This window comes from Meleagris gallopavo, chromosome 2 (genome assembly GCF_000146605.3).
Source record: "Meleagris gallopavo isolate NT-WF06-2002-E0010 breed Aviagen turkey brand Nicholas breeding stock chromosome 2, Turkey_5.1, whole genome shotgun sequence".
Lineage (NCBI taxonomy): Eukaryota > Metazoa > Chordata > Aves > Galliformes > Phasianidae > Meleagris > Meleagris gallopavo.
Window position 1 is genome coordinate 2,878,841 of NC_015012.2, and position 15,173 is coordinate 2,894,013.

Consider the following 15,173-nt stretch of genomic DNA (forward strand, 5'->3'; position numbering starts at 1 on the left):
TTTTCCCCAAAATAATGGATCACCCTATATGTAGTGCAAGAGAATCTGAGTTTAACAACTCAGTGATGTTGGGGAGGGATAGGGCAAAGGCATCTTCTGGAAAAAAGCTACTCCTGAGCCCATCCTGAGCCCTTTATCTTCTATCCAGTGGAGAATGAGGAACGGGGGAGAGTAAGAACAGGCTGGCAGATAATATATATTATAAAATAATTTTAAAATAATGTATACAATTCTATCCTACGACAAAAGGCTCTACAAGCTGCCCTAGCTCAGCATGCTCAATGCTCTTTTGAGAAGAACCCTTTCAGTAGAGTTCTTCTCAAAAGAGCCCGCAGGATCCTTGGTTTCGAGCAGTTTCACTTCTAGTTTGTACTCTCATTTCCTCTGCTTGGTGCTTTTCCAGGCCGTGCATGGGAGCTGCTCCTTTTCTCTGGGTCTGTGGTCTGCTGGCTCTAACAAGAGTGTAATCGATAACTGGTCAGAGGTGCCCAAGATGTTACAAAGGAGTTTGCCTGTAAGTTCCATCCCAACCAGGTGTGGGGTGAATGGACAAAGAGATTAAAGTATTTGTGGCAAAGTTTTAGAGAAACTCGTGCAAAATTAGTTCTTGTGATGTTAAACATGGAACTTTTTGCAAGTCTGTACTAAAAACAAAATCTATTTTTCATCTTTGTTTTGTTTAGGCTATTACAATCAGCCTGGGATTTTTCACAGTTACATACATATATTTTCACAGCTGTTTTAATAAAAAAAAAATAATGTGCTCTTGGTGGCTTGGAAATACACCATTGGCAAAGCTTTATAAAATGCAGTCATTATGTAGCAATATGGAAATCCAGAACACTGCATGTTTTGTGTCCTATTTGAAATTCACTATTTTTTGCAATTCTTATACAAATTAATTTGGAACCTTAGCGTCTTCGCTAAAATTGGCTTTTCTATTAATTCAGCGCAGGTTTTCTTAAGGCTCTGTGAGTAAGAAGAAAAATATCTGTATTTGTGGGGGGGAGAGACAGGAATTACTGTTTTATCTTTAATAACATATTTGCATAAGGATAAGACAAAATAGATGTCCGACCAAAAAAAGCTTTCTACTTTCTGTTTTTAATCACCATATTTCTAATTGTAATGTGTGATTTGTGAGATTCAGTTTTTTCTTCCTGTTCAACAGTATCTTTCAGTATCTGTACAACAATGCAGAGTACAGTACATTCGGTTTGTCGTACACAGATGAGCTGTTGAGATGATGGGATTAAAGCAAAAAGCCCACACTGGCAGGGTGTGAAAGACCAAAAACTCTGGGCTGTGCTGTGCTTAAGGACTGAAGCCAGCACTAAAGCAGAAATATATGAAAACATGGGAAGGTAACTCTGCAGCCGCAAAGGAGAAACAAAAGTGATTAGCTTAAGTCTTGGCTTGCCACTGTTTGCCTTGCAAAGACAGAGGCTGATTTAAAATGGAGGAGGGGGGGGGGGAGAAGGTTGGAGGGGTGGAATGGGGAGACTGAAAATCTTTGGATTAATGTGAACTTTAATACTGAAGCAGTGTGTGTTTACTGCTGGTGACCACAAGACATAAATCTTGCGAGCACAATGTACAATGCGAGGCAGCCCCCAGGTTTTTTTTTTTCAGCCTCAATTTGTGTGCAAGTGTGTGTTAAGTGCCGTTGAAAAATAGTGACCTTTAATAAAGGATCGTATCCTGAGACTATTTTCCCAGACACACGGTGACCTTTCAAACCAGACTGGGGTGAGGGGGTGTGGGCTTTGGACTTTGAACCGGCCAGTTCCCGCTGCGTGCCTCTGTTTGCCAGGCTACTTTTTATTGTGTCGCCAGGGAGCGTTCGGTATGCAAAGCAGGCTGAGCTGCCAGCCTCAACCTTTGCAAATCAATTTGTCTGTGCAGCCGAGTCCGCTGGAGTGAAAGATGCTGCGGCAGGACAAACTGCACCTCTTTGTGCCACCGGCGCTTGTGGCACTGCCGTCATAATCAGCACCGTCAAGAATGGCGTTTTGGTCTGGCTTTTTATTTTATTTTAATTTTTTTTGTCCACCTTTAACCCTGGTGGGTTGGTGGGCTGGCCATGGGAAAGGGGAGTATGTGTGCTTGATTGCTGGGCCGTGGCAGTCCCCAGCCCTGCGTGGCCTCAGCCGTGCAATAGAAGCAGCTCCTCTCTGACGAGGAGGTGACACCCAGGAGCCACCACCAACTTTCCTGTTGGTGCAAGGAAGAAGGAGAAAAAAGGACGTGTCATGTGTGCCGCACCACTGTCATTGCTTACATAAATGTAAATGTTTGCTAAGGGTTAACATTGTTGATTTCTCTAGGCTGCCCAGGAGGCTGGGACTCTACATTAATCAGCAACTAAAAATGCCAGAAAAGAGAGAAATGCAATTACCTCAGGTCTTCTAAATTTAAACTTCTCCAGGTGGTCCCTCCCAAAGATATGAAAATCCTTGCATTTTTAGTAAAAGGGGAGCTAGAGCTATTCCTTTGTGAGCAATTGATCATTTTTATACTCTGCAAAAGATAGGAAACAGAGTTCAGGCTGGCAGGGCAGTGCTGACTGTGACAGTCCCCAAGCCCTCCACGAGTGTGCCAGGATGTCACCAATTCTGTCCTTATTCCATATCCTCCTTGAACTGATCTCCAAAATCACTGTTTGGACTCCTTTCACATTTCTCTCAGAGACCCTCTGCCATGAAATTCATTTTGTTTTCTGTGCACCTTGTGTGCTCTCACAGTGTGCCTGTTGATTCTCAGATGCTCTTTGGGCATGGTTTGACTCGTGCTCATAGAGTTGTTGCTTGCCAGTTGGCTGCACAGGGTTGATGGTGGGCATCCTTTCTCAGTCTGGACTTTGATCCTAAACTTTGAATACGTAATCTAATTTTAAATTAAATTTTGCTTTTGCTGCCTCTGCAGTAGCTGCCTGTTCTTACCCTATGGGGGAAATGGGACATTCCTTACGCTGCTGTAAGTTGGGAGCACTAGTGTTGTCTTTCTGTGTGGCTCTTGCAGAATGGCTGCTGTGCTGCAAATGCACATTCTGGCTCACCCTGCCCTAACTTGTCCCTGATTTCCAGGTTTAAGACAACTCAAAATAAACATTGCAACAAATTGGTACTTGTAATAAGAGGAGGTGTAGGAGAAGGTACTGTGGGCCAACATTGGGTCCTTGGAGTGCAAAATGAATCCGGGAACAAGCAGAGGGGAAGTGTGGCAGGGATGGTTTCGCAGTATTCTCTCCACGTCCTGCAGTCCTTTCCTTCCTAAAGGGAAGAAGCTTGGAAGAAGGGAAGGGAAGAAGAGTAGTGTGTCTGCAGGAGCCTGGATTACTTAAACTTTAGGGGGTTTGTTTTAGAAAGACCATAAAAATGAAAAAGAGGAAAAGAATTTACTATAGTCCAGATAGGAAGTAATTATGGTCTGAATAGAGATTTCAGCAGAAGCAGGGTCAAGGTAAGAAAGGGCTTTGTCAGTGATCTGGAGGTGATGACAGGTAGATTTATGGACACAGGAGGCAGGAGAGGGAAAGCAAGCTTGAGTGTCAAGGATGGCTCCAGGATTTCTGGCCCTGGGAGAAGATCAGAGTCAAGGAGAATGCTAACAGAGTCAAAGGCATAGACATTTCATATTTATTTTCAGTATTTGTAAATAATACTGCGTAAGCATGGAAGGGGAAGGCTCTTTGCTGCGGTACTGGAGTGAAAGGACTTTACAAATAGAGATACAGAATATAATGACTTGTGGAGAACCACAAAGGGATTTAGGTATGTCACGTGAAGAATTATTGAGATGTGAAGAATTCGAGTCTTTCTTGTAGGTCAGGCTTATTACTAAGATTTTAGTAGGTGAACTGGACATAGGCCAGTTAACCAGCAACATGGCTTGTGCTTTTTTTCCACCATGCAAATATTGTATCGTCTGTGGGCACTTGTAAAGAAGTACTGCCACTGCCATGTGAGCAGGGATTTGTTCATTGAGCTGACTAGGCTTTCACAAAGGGGGACACTGCTTCTAATGTCCTTTACCCAGGGGGACTTGGGGGAAGATACATTGGATGTGCATAGCAGCATGACTCTGAGACAAGCTGGCCTGTCACAAATCCTCACCTTGTGTTTATCTGCAGAGCAGGCTGCAAGAGAAGATCATTAGCTGCAAAGGGAAAGTTCACTCTTGTCCTGATGCTTTCATGCTCCTCCTGTGACTTCCATTGTGCCTATTGGTGAAACTGTAGATAAGTGCTACACAAAAAATTCCTCACATCTTAAGCACCATATTTTTGGTAAAAAATTGTAGATGCTGTGGAGTGTGCTGCATGCAATTACTCTGAGTTATGGATCAGATGAAGCAGAGGGCTGGGAATGAATCATTCAGGTGGCCTCACTGTCTCTGTTCTCAGGTTCTCAGTTAATGTCACATTTAAAGCACTTGCTCAGTGCTGGATCTTGGGGTTGGTCATTCTTCATCTTGAGCAGCTTCTTTCTGGAGCCAGGACGAGCTGAAATTGCTGTTTGAGCATGGAGAGCATAGGGCAGCCTTCTCTCCCAGCCTCACCTTGTGTCAGAGCTGGAATGGGCAATCTCAGCTGGCAGGATGGACTGCAAGCTGTGGCTGATGCACTGCTGGGCCATTCCTATTCTACCTCTATTCCCCTCTATGTTGGGAGTCTTCATGGTGACACTGGGTTTTTAAACACTTACTCCAAGACCTTATTCATACAGAGAATTCATACTTATTCATACTGAGTTTATTCATAGCATTCTGTCTTGTAAGCCCTTTGATTCAAGGCATACACGAAGGCTGTGAAAGGGGGGTTAGCAAGTGGATGTGTGCTCTGACTGCTAATAGCATCTGTTTTATTTTTATGTCCTTTTCCTATGAGTATATGGTGGATCAGTGTGCCCAGGTCTCGTGCAGGAGTGGGTCTTGGATGAATGGTAGCTTTGATTCAAATCATCCAAAGGAAGCAACCAGAAAGGCTGGCTGCAAGGGGAGAGTGCATTGCTAAAGTTGGGATAAATCCCTCCCCTATAACAGGGAAAATGTTTGCAAAAGTGAGGGAAGAAATAGTTTAGCTGAAATTCTACATGGAAGTAATTGACTTTTTAGGGGACTAGGAGAAAATCTGACAGCAAAGCCTGATTTTTTTTCTTTTTCTTTTTTCTTTTTTTTTTTTCTTCTTTTTCTTTTTTTTTTCCTGTAATGCTAACCTTCCTTCCTTTCTTCTGATACACCACAATTGCTATGGGTTTACTGAACCACTATGTGTATCATGGTGGAACATGATGAGATATGGAGGGAGTCCAGCACTGTTTAGAAAATTCAGTTGCGTAAAGGAAAATTCAGTGGTGCACCTGGAAGATGGGTTTTGTAAGATCCATTCGAAATATTTCCCAATCAGTGTGATTCAGTTCATGGTGGCAGGTCTTTCTGTTTTTAAGTGCTTTCTTCTTTGTCAATGAAAGCTAAGGCCTTCCAGGGAAAGTGAAGACTTGGTGCTTTGAAAAGGAAAATTCTTTTAAAAAGGAAAGTCTATTCAGTACAAAAAAGAAAAGAAACAACAAAGCAAAACAAAAAAATCTTGAAGAAATAAAGTGAAATCTTACCTTGGAAAAATGTGAGTGGCTTGATGGGAGATCTTTAACTGTATATGCTTCATCACATAACATTGCTTAGTTGATTGATGCACGGATGAAGTTTAATCTACTGGTTTGGCCTAGAAATCTTGAATCATTCAGTATCAGTGAACTGACTTGGGGCCTCCCAAGCAGCAATGACCAAGCTGTTTCCTGGAGGCTCGTACAGCAGAACCTGGCTGGCTGAAAGGCATTTTGGTGCTTCGTGGTTCCCTGTGGAGTCTGGTCTGTTGGGACACACCATCAATTTGAGTATGTGCTGTTGTATGCAGCTGCTTTGGAGTTCTCATTTCTCAAAAAGATGAGTGCTTTTGGTGAAACTGATGTGTGCCTGCTAGATTATGTTAGGAGATATTGCTTAAAATTGTGTTTTCACAAGCTTCCTTTGCTTTCGTGATCCACCCTCTGTTATAATTTCTAAAATTGACAATATTGTTTGACCAAGTACATCCCCCAAGTCTCTCCCATGGAAGCATATGCACAAACACTTTTATTCTTGTTTAAAACTAAGCCCTTGTGTGTACCTGATGCTTTATTTAGCCATTAAAGAGCACTGTCTGTCATCTTATAGCAATGGCTGGCAGTGCCTTGGATCATAGGGAAATTAGTGGATTGGTGCCATGAAATGGCATCATTATAGCCCATCAATGTGTACAAGTTATGGCTGGAAAGCTGCTGTTTCTAGATTTTTTGCATCTGTTGCATTGCAGACTCTTAGCCAGGATTATTCGGGGGTAATCTTGCTTCTTTGCACTTTAGTAAATACAGCAATATTCAGGAAAATGGAACAAACACAGTTCTCTGTCAATAGAGGCTTGCAGGAGTTGAAAAAAATTTCCATTGCTAAGAAGGCCTCTGCGGCCTGACTGCTTAAACTGAGGTGGAACAGACATGTGAGAGAAAGACAGTTTTAATGGGTATGGGGGGGTTCATGTATTTAACTAGACAGAATGTACTTATTAATGGAGGGCTGGTGGAAAGAGATGACAAGTATACTTTATATAGGAAAAAATAAGTGATTTGTACTCTTTTTAATCTGTTCATCCAGTCATTTTACTTTTTCTGGGTCTGTTAGCCCATCTTGAACGTGCTTCATGGCTCACTCATGTATCTGGAAAGATTCCTGTATATATATATAATAAATTATATAATATAAATATAATATATAATAAAAAATGCTGTGGAGATCAATTTACTTGAAGTTAAACAAGATCTACACAGTGAGTGTCTTTCCTCAGTCTGTTTTCTTCCTTGACTGATCTAGATCAAGTAGACAAGATATTAGGAAGAAATTCTTTACTGTGAGGGTGTTGAGACACTGAACAGGTTGCCCAAGGAGGTTGTGAATGCCAGTCCCTGGAAGCATTTGAGACCAAGCTGGATGGGGCTGTGAGCAACCTGTCTAGAGGGAGGTGTCCCTGCCTATAGCAGGGGATTGGAACTAGATGATCTTGAAGGTCCCTTCCAGCCCAAACCATTCTACGATTCTATGATTCTATGATTCTATAATGAATCCCCCTGCTGTTTGGCGGGGAAACTAAGTGGGTATGTAAGTCACTGGAACTAAACATAATAATTTGGAGCACTCGTTTAATGATACTTTTCTTCTGGGAGGATTTAGAAGAGTTTGAGTCTGGTGCTGCTTTGGCTCGGGGCTGGATGGGCTGAACACAAGGCATCCCTGCAGCACTCGTCATGGGCACTGAAGGTGGAAACTCTAGTTTTGACCTGGTATCAGCAGGATAGCGGTGGGATTTGTGTGCTGATCAGAACATCTCACACTTTGTGCTTGGGTGGTATGGACCTGTAAGGCTGCCCATCTCCCCAGGGCCATGGTTTCCGGTGTTTTAAAGACAGCAGAGTGAAAAACAGTGGCATTTTCACTCTTTAACTTCCTCTGTCCATACTTGACCGCCTCTGCAGGTGTGTCCTCCAGCTGTGGGACGTACATGAAGGTTACTGGTGCTGAAAGGGGCTGGTGCTGCCAAGAAGAGGCAGTGGGGTAGAGCGGGGGCAGTGAGCCATCTCCCCACAGCTGGGCTGCTCCTGACTGGGGGCAGAATCCTCCCCTTACTCCTGGCATTCTCTATCTCCTGCCTTCTAGCCTTGTGATCCCTGCTATCCAGAGGATGCTTGGAAGAGTTGAACCCTGCTGAGCAACGGGACAGTATGAGAATGAAGCTGTGTTTTCAAACCATTCATATAGATGCTTCACTTCTGTCTCTGCTTCTTGCCTCACCTGGATAAAACACTCATATAATGACTGAGAGGAGGTTTTGCCCCCATTTGGTTTATGGCTACCTGCAGGAAGGAAAACTGGGATTTTGCAAAGCATTTAGCTACAAAGAGCTGTACTATTACAGTTGTGTGAAGTGCTCAGAATTCAAATGAATGTAATTGCCACCGCCCGGCCTAAAGGCAAGAGGGAAGGGCTGATGGCCTAGGCAGGGATTTGACACTTTGCAGAGGTATGTGTTTCCATCCCATCATTGAGACAACTGGGTAAATCAATTAACAGGGTGTTACATGAAACTCAGGCTCTTTCTTTCTCTCTTTCTCTGTTTCTTTCTTTCTTTCTTTCTTTCTTTCTTTCTTTCTTTCTTTCTTTCTTTCTTGAAGAAGAAAGTAAGAGTCAAACAGATGCCCCTTTTCTTTCTAACTTGGTCCTTGGGGAATACAAGAAGTTAATGCTGGTATTTATAGAGACAAGCCATGCTAATAACCACCATGCAGCTAAGAGAGCAGTGCTGAGGTTATCAGCAAACAGGGCAACAAAAATTTGCTTTTTGAAGAATGAAAGGGCTCTCATACCCCTCCCCTCTGGCCCTGAAGCATGGGACCAGTGTGGCTGCTGCTACAGAAATAAAAGGTATCACAGGAGAGTCACTGTGTTACCAGGAAAAAACCTATCTGTCTCTCTCTCTCTCTCTGTCTTTTTCTCGCACAAACTTCCTGGTTGGTCCGGCTGGGGCTGACAAAGGAGAACCAGTCATGTCCAGACACATTGCAGACTTCTGGCAAAATAGCCCAAGCTCACGAAAATTTACACATTTCCTGGTGCTTGGCCAAGGCTGCTTGTAGGACTTGGCATGGATTTTCCTTCAGTTAGAAAAATCGCCTTTTTTTTTCCCTTCTCTCAGTGGGCCGGGGGATGGAAAGCTCCTGTGTGCTGGGTCGGGGCTGAAAGAAGAAGTAAAAGTTTGGGTACAGAGAACAATTTCTGCAGCCAAAGTCCTTGGTTTGGGGATCACTCTGATCCTTGGCCCAGCTGTGCAATACCTGCTGCTGCTGCCCTCCATGTGAAGGACCACCTGGTGGTGACGGCAGTGCAGACAGCCTCTGCTGAGCACATGTTTGGGTTAATGAAGGTGTTCAGTTTGGCAAGAGGGACTGGTTTTACTTGGAGGGGTGTGTGTGTTATCTCAGTCTGGAAATAGGAGTCTTGGGCCTTGCTTGTGACCTGTGACAAAGCTTGCTCTGGGAGGTCCTGCCTGGCTCAAGGCTTCTGACTGGCCCTGAGGCTCCGTGGAGACAGGATTGAAACCAGCCTCCTGCCAGTCAGCAAACCGTGTGTCATTTCCTTCCCTCTGTGAGCCTCACTCTTTCCACAGAGTAGACTTTCAAATTAACATTTTCAGTTCATTAAAGATATTTTTGCAAATATTTTAGTTCTGTAAAAACTGGGAGCTCATCTGGAACTAGTCTCACCCACTCAAACAAGCAATATTAGAAGCTCTCCATTTTGGGTGGGCTAAGCCCAGGCATCTGCCCTCCTGCCTGGCTTGGGGCAATGCATGCCTTCTCTATGCTGCTCAGACTGCAAAAACAGTTTTCTTCCCACCACTGATGTTAGAAAATATCTAGAGGAATGAGACTGCCATTTCAATACTCATATTCATTTTCAACAGCTCTCCTTGGTATGAGGCATCCTCCCACAAATACACCTCTTTGTCTCAATATTGCTCATATCCATTGCAAATTCCCCCAGGGTATGTACTTGTCTCAGTCGTTGGGAGCTATGGATGTATATCCTCCTGCGTTAGGCTGAGAATAGAATACCAGCCCCTCCCTTGACACACACACATTTCATGGCATGTAGTTCAGAACAACATGCATGAATCTGTGCTCTCAACCAAAAGCAGGAGAGGGAAAGCTGCCTGTGCCTGGAAATGTTTGCAGGACTTCTGGATTCTGGTGATCCCAATCATGCAGAGCATGAAGAAGAACCTTGCATTCTGCACAGAAGTTTCAAAGCACAGAAGTGATCATGACCCTTGGTCTTGATGTTCCTACCCAGGATCCCAAAATATCTTACCCAACCTAGGAATGGTAATGCTTTGTCTGCTGCAGAAACACAGCTGTGAAGAGGTGCTTGTCCAACAGTGAGCAAGAGCCATGCCCTGCAGGCCTGGAGGCAAGCTTGGTGGGAGGTCTGGAGCCCTCGCTCTGTTGGAGTGATGGAGGGTGGTTGCAAATTGGATGCAAATTCTCCTGCAATGGTAGGGTAAAGGAAGTGGATTTGGGATTTCAGGTGGATCTCTCAAGACTCATTCTTTTGGCCAGAAAGCAAAGAATGGCACATTCAGTCAAAAAGGCAGAGGACATCTTGTTTGGGTGGCGTTCAGTTAGCCTGGAACCCAGCCAGGGTGCCAGGATTAAGATCAAATCTCTTATGAAACAGAACAAGGGATCTTTCATATGCACACCATCTTTACTGATTGCATGACGGAGGCACCAGCTTTCCATTTTCCTCACTGAGATGGCACCTAGACTATAGACCTCCTGCTGCTGGCCCTGAGGGCTGCTGCACTTGTATCTCTTCCCCACATCCTCAGAAGACATTCTTCTATGTATTGGACTGTGGAGATTGACCATTTTAATTTGACCTAAAGGTCAGGAAATTATTTTTACCGATCCAGGGTTTTTATGATGGTTAGATTTATTTCATGTACATACTTGCCTTTTATTCATCTGTTCTTCATAGAACAGTAGAAAGACACTGCACTGCTGCTAATTTTCTCCATGCAATTATCTGGGTGACAAGTTCTTACACTAAAATATAATATCTTCCAGGCAAGTGCCTTGTTCAAATACAAACATACATTCAGCAGAAAGCACGATGGCTCTGCTGACACATTACAGTCACTTTACCACTTATTTCCATTTGTCCAACTATTGTTTAAGTCTGCAGTGCCCCTCCTTTGTTAACATGAAGGACTTTCTTCACATGAGTAGTTCAGTCTATCTTGTAAGCATTTTTGTGTTACTGAACAGACAACCTGTACAAATAAGAATCCAGAAAATACAGAGGTTTCATGGATTTTATCCTTAGAGGAGGGGCAGGGAGCACAGACCTTTTTGACTTTTGGATGGAGGATGGTGGTGCTCCTCAGCTTCCTCTCTGCCTTGTGAGGAAGCTGTGATGAATGAACCCTGGTGTGAGCCAGGTATCCTCTTCACCGCCCCACATAAACCCTCAGCAAGCAAACAAAGAGCCAGGAAGGAAAACCCACAGAGGGAGCTGCTCTCTTAAATTTGGGTGGACAAAGGAGAGGAAGTTTAAACACTGACAAGATGGATCTTTTTCCCCCTAAAAGTTCAACTTATTTCTCTTTTTCAATTCAAAACACTATTTCTTCTACACATTTGTACACACACACGAGCAAGTGTCTGCATGCTTCTTGCTCTTTTTGTCTTTACAAAGAATGTTAGATATTTGAGCAGCAGAAGCCAGAGTAGTTAAATCACAGCAGGAGATGCCCACGCTGTAGAGCAGCTGCGCACCCTGGTGAGACTCCCTGGACGAGGTGTGTGTGCTCTTGTGAGGACTGACTTATTGATAGGATGTACCCTAGGGTTGTTTTAGACCTCACTTAGCAGCAGAAATGGCTGTAGTATTTGGGCAAGATGCCTTACCTCTTATCCTCTGGGTTCAGACCCAAGTGAGATTTTTTGCAGTTACTCTATCTAGAATCCATTTAAATTCTTACTGATGTCAGACACATCAGTAGAACAGTGCTATAAACTCCAAAGGAGCTAGGATGAGCCTAACAAGTCTATAAGAGCACTAGAGTTTGAGATCAGGCAGTTACTCTTTGTTTGCCTGTGTCCACCTAAACCTGAAATGTGGAGGCAAATCTCCCTGCTGAGCAACAAGCATGAATGGAGAAGAAAAGGCAGTGGAAGTACACCTGGAGGTGAGTCTCAAGGTTCACCTTTGCAGGAGCATCTAATGCAGGGATGATTGTTAGATGAGCAGCTGATGGGTAGGGCCTGCACAGCAGGGCAGGAGCTATCCTGTGCTGTACCCCAAGACCTGGGGGCCCTGGGCATAGGTTTCAAACAACTAGCCACTTTCATTGGTTTTTAGTTTGTTGGTGTATGAGCTTCAGGTCAAGGATTTTCTCTCTTTTTGGAGATTGATTTGCTAAAGCATAGGAAGGTGCCTGCATTTCGTGTGTTGGAAGACTCCTGAGGCAGAGGTGAGGATGGGAGTGTGTCTTGTGGAGGGCTGAACTAAAAGTCTGGAAGAAATTGCACCAGACTTGGTGTGGGATCTAAGTTAAACCATGGGATAGGTTTATCTGGATGATACCTGGATAGGTCTGTGTGCTGTTTATGACACTTTCTCCTTGGAAGTGTCTGTGAGTATGTGTTAAGTAAGACCAAGCTTTGAATTTTATGGTGAAGGTATTTGTTCCACAAGTACAAATGTCTAATTAGACCTGACATGAGTAGAGGCATTTCTCTGGCATTTATGCCACTGTCTTTCAGTCCTTGGGAGCATGTAGTCTTGTGGGAGGCACAACAAACAATGCCAGAAACAACATAAAATTCTCCATTAGCCATGACCTCTTGAAAACAACAACAAAAAACACCCAAGCCTCACGCTACTTTTTATTAGGCGCACTAAAAGTGAAAGCAGAAGGGTGGGGATGGGTTTGTCGATCCTCACTTGTAGGAAGAAATAAAATGGTTCATTTAAGTTCTTAAGAACTGCATAGCAGGCAGGAGACACAATGAGTATCTTGGAGAAGAAAGGCCATCAGCTGAACAAACTAATCACATGGTAATCAAAGGGGATTTGCACAGAACCTACTGAGAAGCACTTTAGAAGTTTCAGCTAGGCATCACAAAGGCCCTATCAAGAGATGTTATTAATAAATAATAGATTAAATTTAAAACAAACAAACCAAAAAAGCACAAATGAATGTGCAGCAAGAAAGACAGCTCCGAGACGTTTCCAGCAACCTTCATGCTGGATACTTTCAAAGGTGAACTAATCAGAATTTCACTTTTATTAGCAAAAGTGAAATAAAGTATCGTTCATGGTAAACAGGAAACTAAGTTAGAAACACAGGGTGGGGAACAAAGTTTGCAAGGTCAAAAACAACCAGTGCTAAACCTGAAAATAGGGAAATGAGAGGTAAGAAAAGACAAACAGAAGTGTCCCAAACTGCAGAGAAGTCTGCGACTGATTTTAAACAAAAGGCTCAATTCTTCTCTGATGTAACTGACATTTGGTCTCTGGGAAAATTTCTTGGGAGAAGGGAGGAAAAGGAACAGGAATGGAGAGAAGCACTCAATAGTATCTCAAGCCTCCCCGTTGCAAATTTCTAGAAATTCATTTTTGAAGGGCAAGTGTGCTACTCTTGAAGGAGTTAACTTTTGGATCAGTCAAACATCAAAATGCCTGAAATAGTGTTCAAAATGTGTTTATCTAGAACACAAAATAGTGTTTCCAAATGGAGAAATCTGGATAAGACATCTCAGGGCTTTTTACAAATACTTCCAATCCTATCCCTAGTTACAGAGAGGTTTATATTGCTTTGGTTTTAAAATCTACCACTTTGGAAAAGTTGATCAGCATTTTCCACCTGAGACAAACACACCTTGCCACAACTTCCCTGGTTGCTTTTCAGGTCTCTTATAAATAAGTTAGCAGAAGCTTAAATTGATGTCAGTTTTAGAATTATGAAATCAGTCTTACCTGTGAGCAAAGGACAAACAAGGAGTAACAAACATTTTTTTTTGTGGTTTAATTTTACATCCACTGGAATCAAAATCCTAACAGGAACTGTGACATAACCTTGTATGTAGGATAGTGTGGAAAGTTCAAAGTTATAATGCTGTTTTCACTTATTGCAGAATCTGATTTGGCCTGTTGCCTTTGCTTTCATTTTCTTCTTCATCTTTTTGAGCTCTGTTGCCTTTCTCGGCAAACAAGGATGTTAAAGAGAAACACAGTGTGAACTGGTGCAGGTAGCAGCTCCAGTGGTTTGAGTCTCTTTCATTTCTGATCAGTGCTGTGGTGGTTGCTTCTTCCTTTTTCTTGCCATATAGGATGTTCTGGTGTTAGTAACTCCAGCCCTGTTGGTTGTGGGTGTAGCTCAGAAGCAAGAACTGTAAAATCTCCAAAAAAAAATAACAAGCTCCTAAGATGAGTCTTTTTATTCCAGAGGTTTAAGCCTCACTCTTTCACTGATACATCTCACTTGGTGTTTGTGAGCGTGTTTGCCAGTTGAAGAAACTGTAGGTAAATCTACAGTAATGGAAAGTATTATGCTTACAAAGTGGGACACTTGTTCTTCCATATAGCAAGAACTTAAATGAGTCCATTCAGATGCTTAAAGCAATGATTGTACAAACGGATCTTGTTAAACAAGCATCTACCTGGGTAACTAGAACTGCAGTGTCAGCTATTTGCACTGGAGAGAAGGGAGAATTTCCCCACTGGGAAATGTTCCTGTTAGCTTTGGGTATCTTAGTACTTTGATCTTTGATCCTCTGTGGGTGATGGTCCTGAAGTGCTGCAAAAGGAGAAATTAAATGGGAAAAGCTGCTATCTCTGTTTTTTGCATATTGATTTTCTATTTCAACTAGAGTAGTCTGCTCAGAGCTGGGAATAATCCGTGCTCTGGCACTGCAAGACTTACAAATAGAGAATGATTCCAAGGTTTGACTCCCTTCTTGTCTTAGTTAAACAGGATTGAGAATTACACCCCTGCACCCCACTTTGTGACATCTCAGGTTCCCAGTGCATGTGTAGCCATATCTAGCAATCAGATGCAAAAGCATGGGCCACCAGGGAGACCAGGTGACTGACTTTTGTGATGATATTCCCATTATGGGTTAAAGATATGGTGAGTACTTACATGTTCTAACTGTCTTCCTGGGTTGATACTCCCCCAAATCCTTTTGTGAATGACTGGTTAGAGGAATTGCAAGTGGTAGTGCAGAAGCTGTGGCAGGACATGGCCAAGTGAGACCAAGGATTAATTAAGAATCCATGACTGGCTTTGCCTGAGGAGTGGAGCCACGTGGTCCTGCTGGGGTGGGAGCCCCAGGGTTGCAGACACATACCCTTGCACAGTTATTTTTCTTCGTGTGTGACTGCTCATTGGTCTTTGAAGATACCCTGCATTGTTGTTAGCTTTACAATGAATGCAGCTTCTTTTGGGGAGAGCTTTTATAAGCAGCAGGAGAGTTTGTTCACTGCCTTAATCACTTGGATTAGAGTCAATCCTTGGG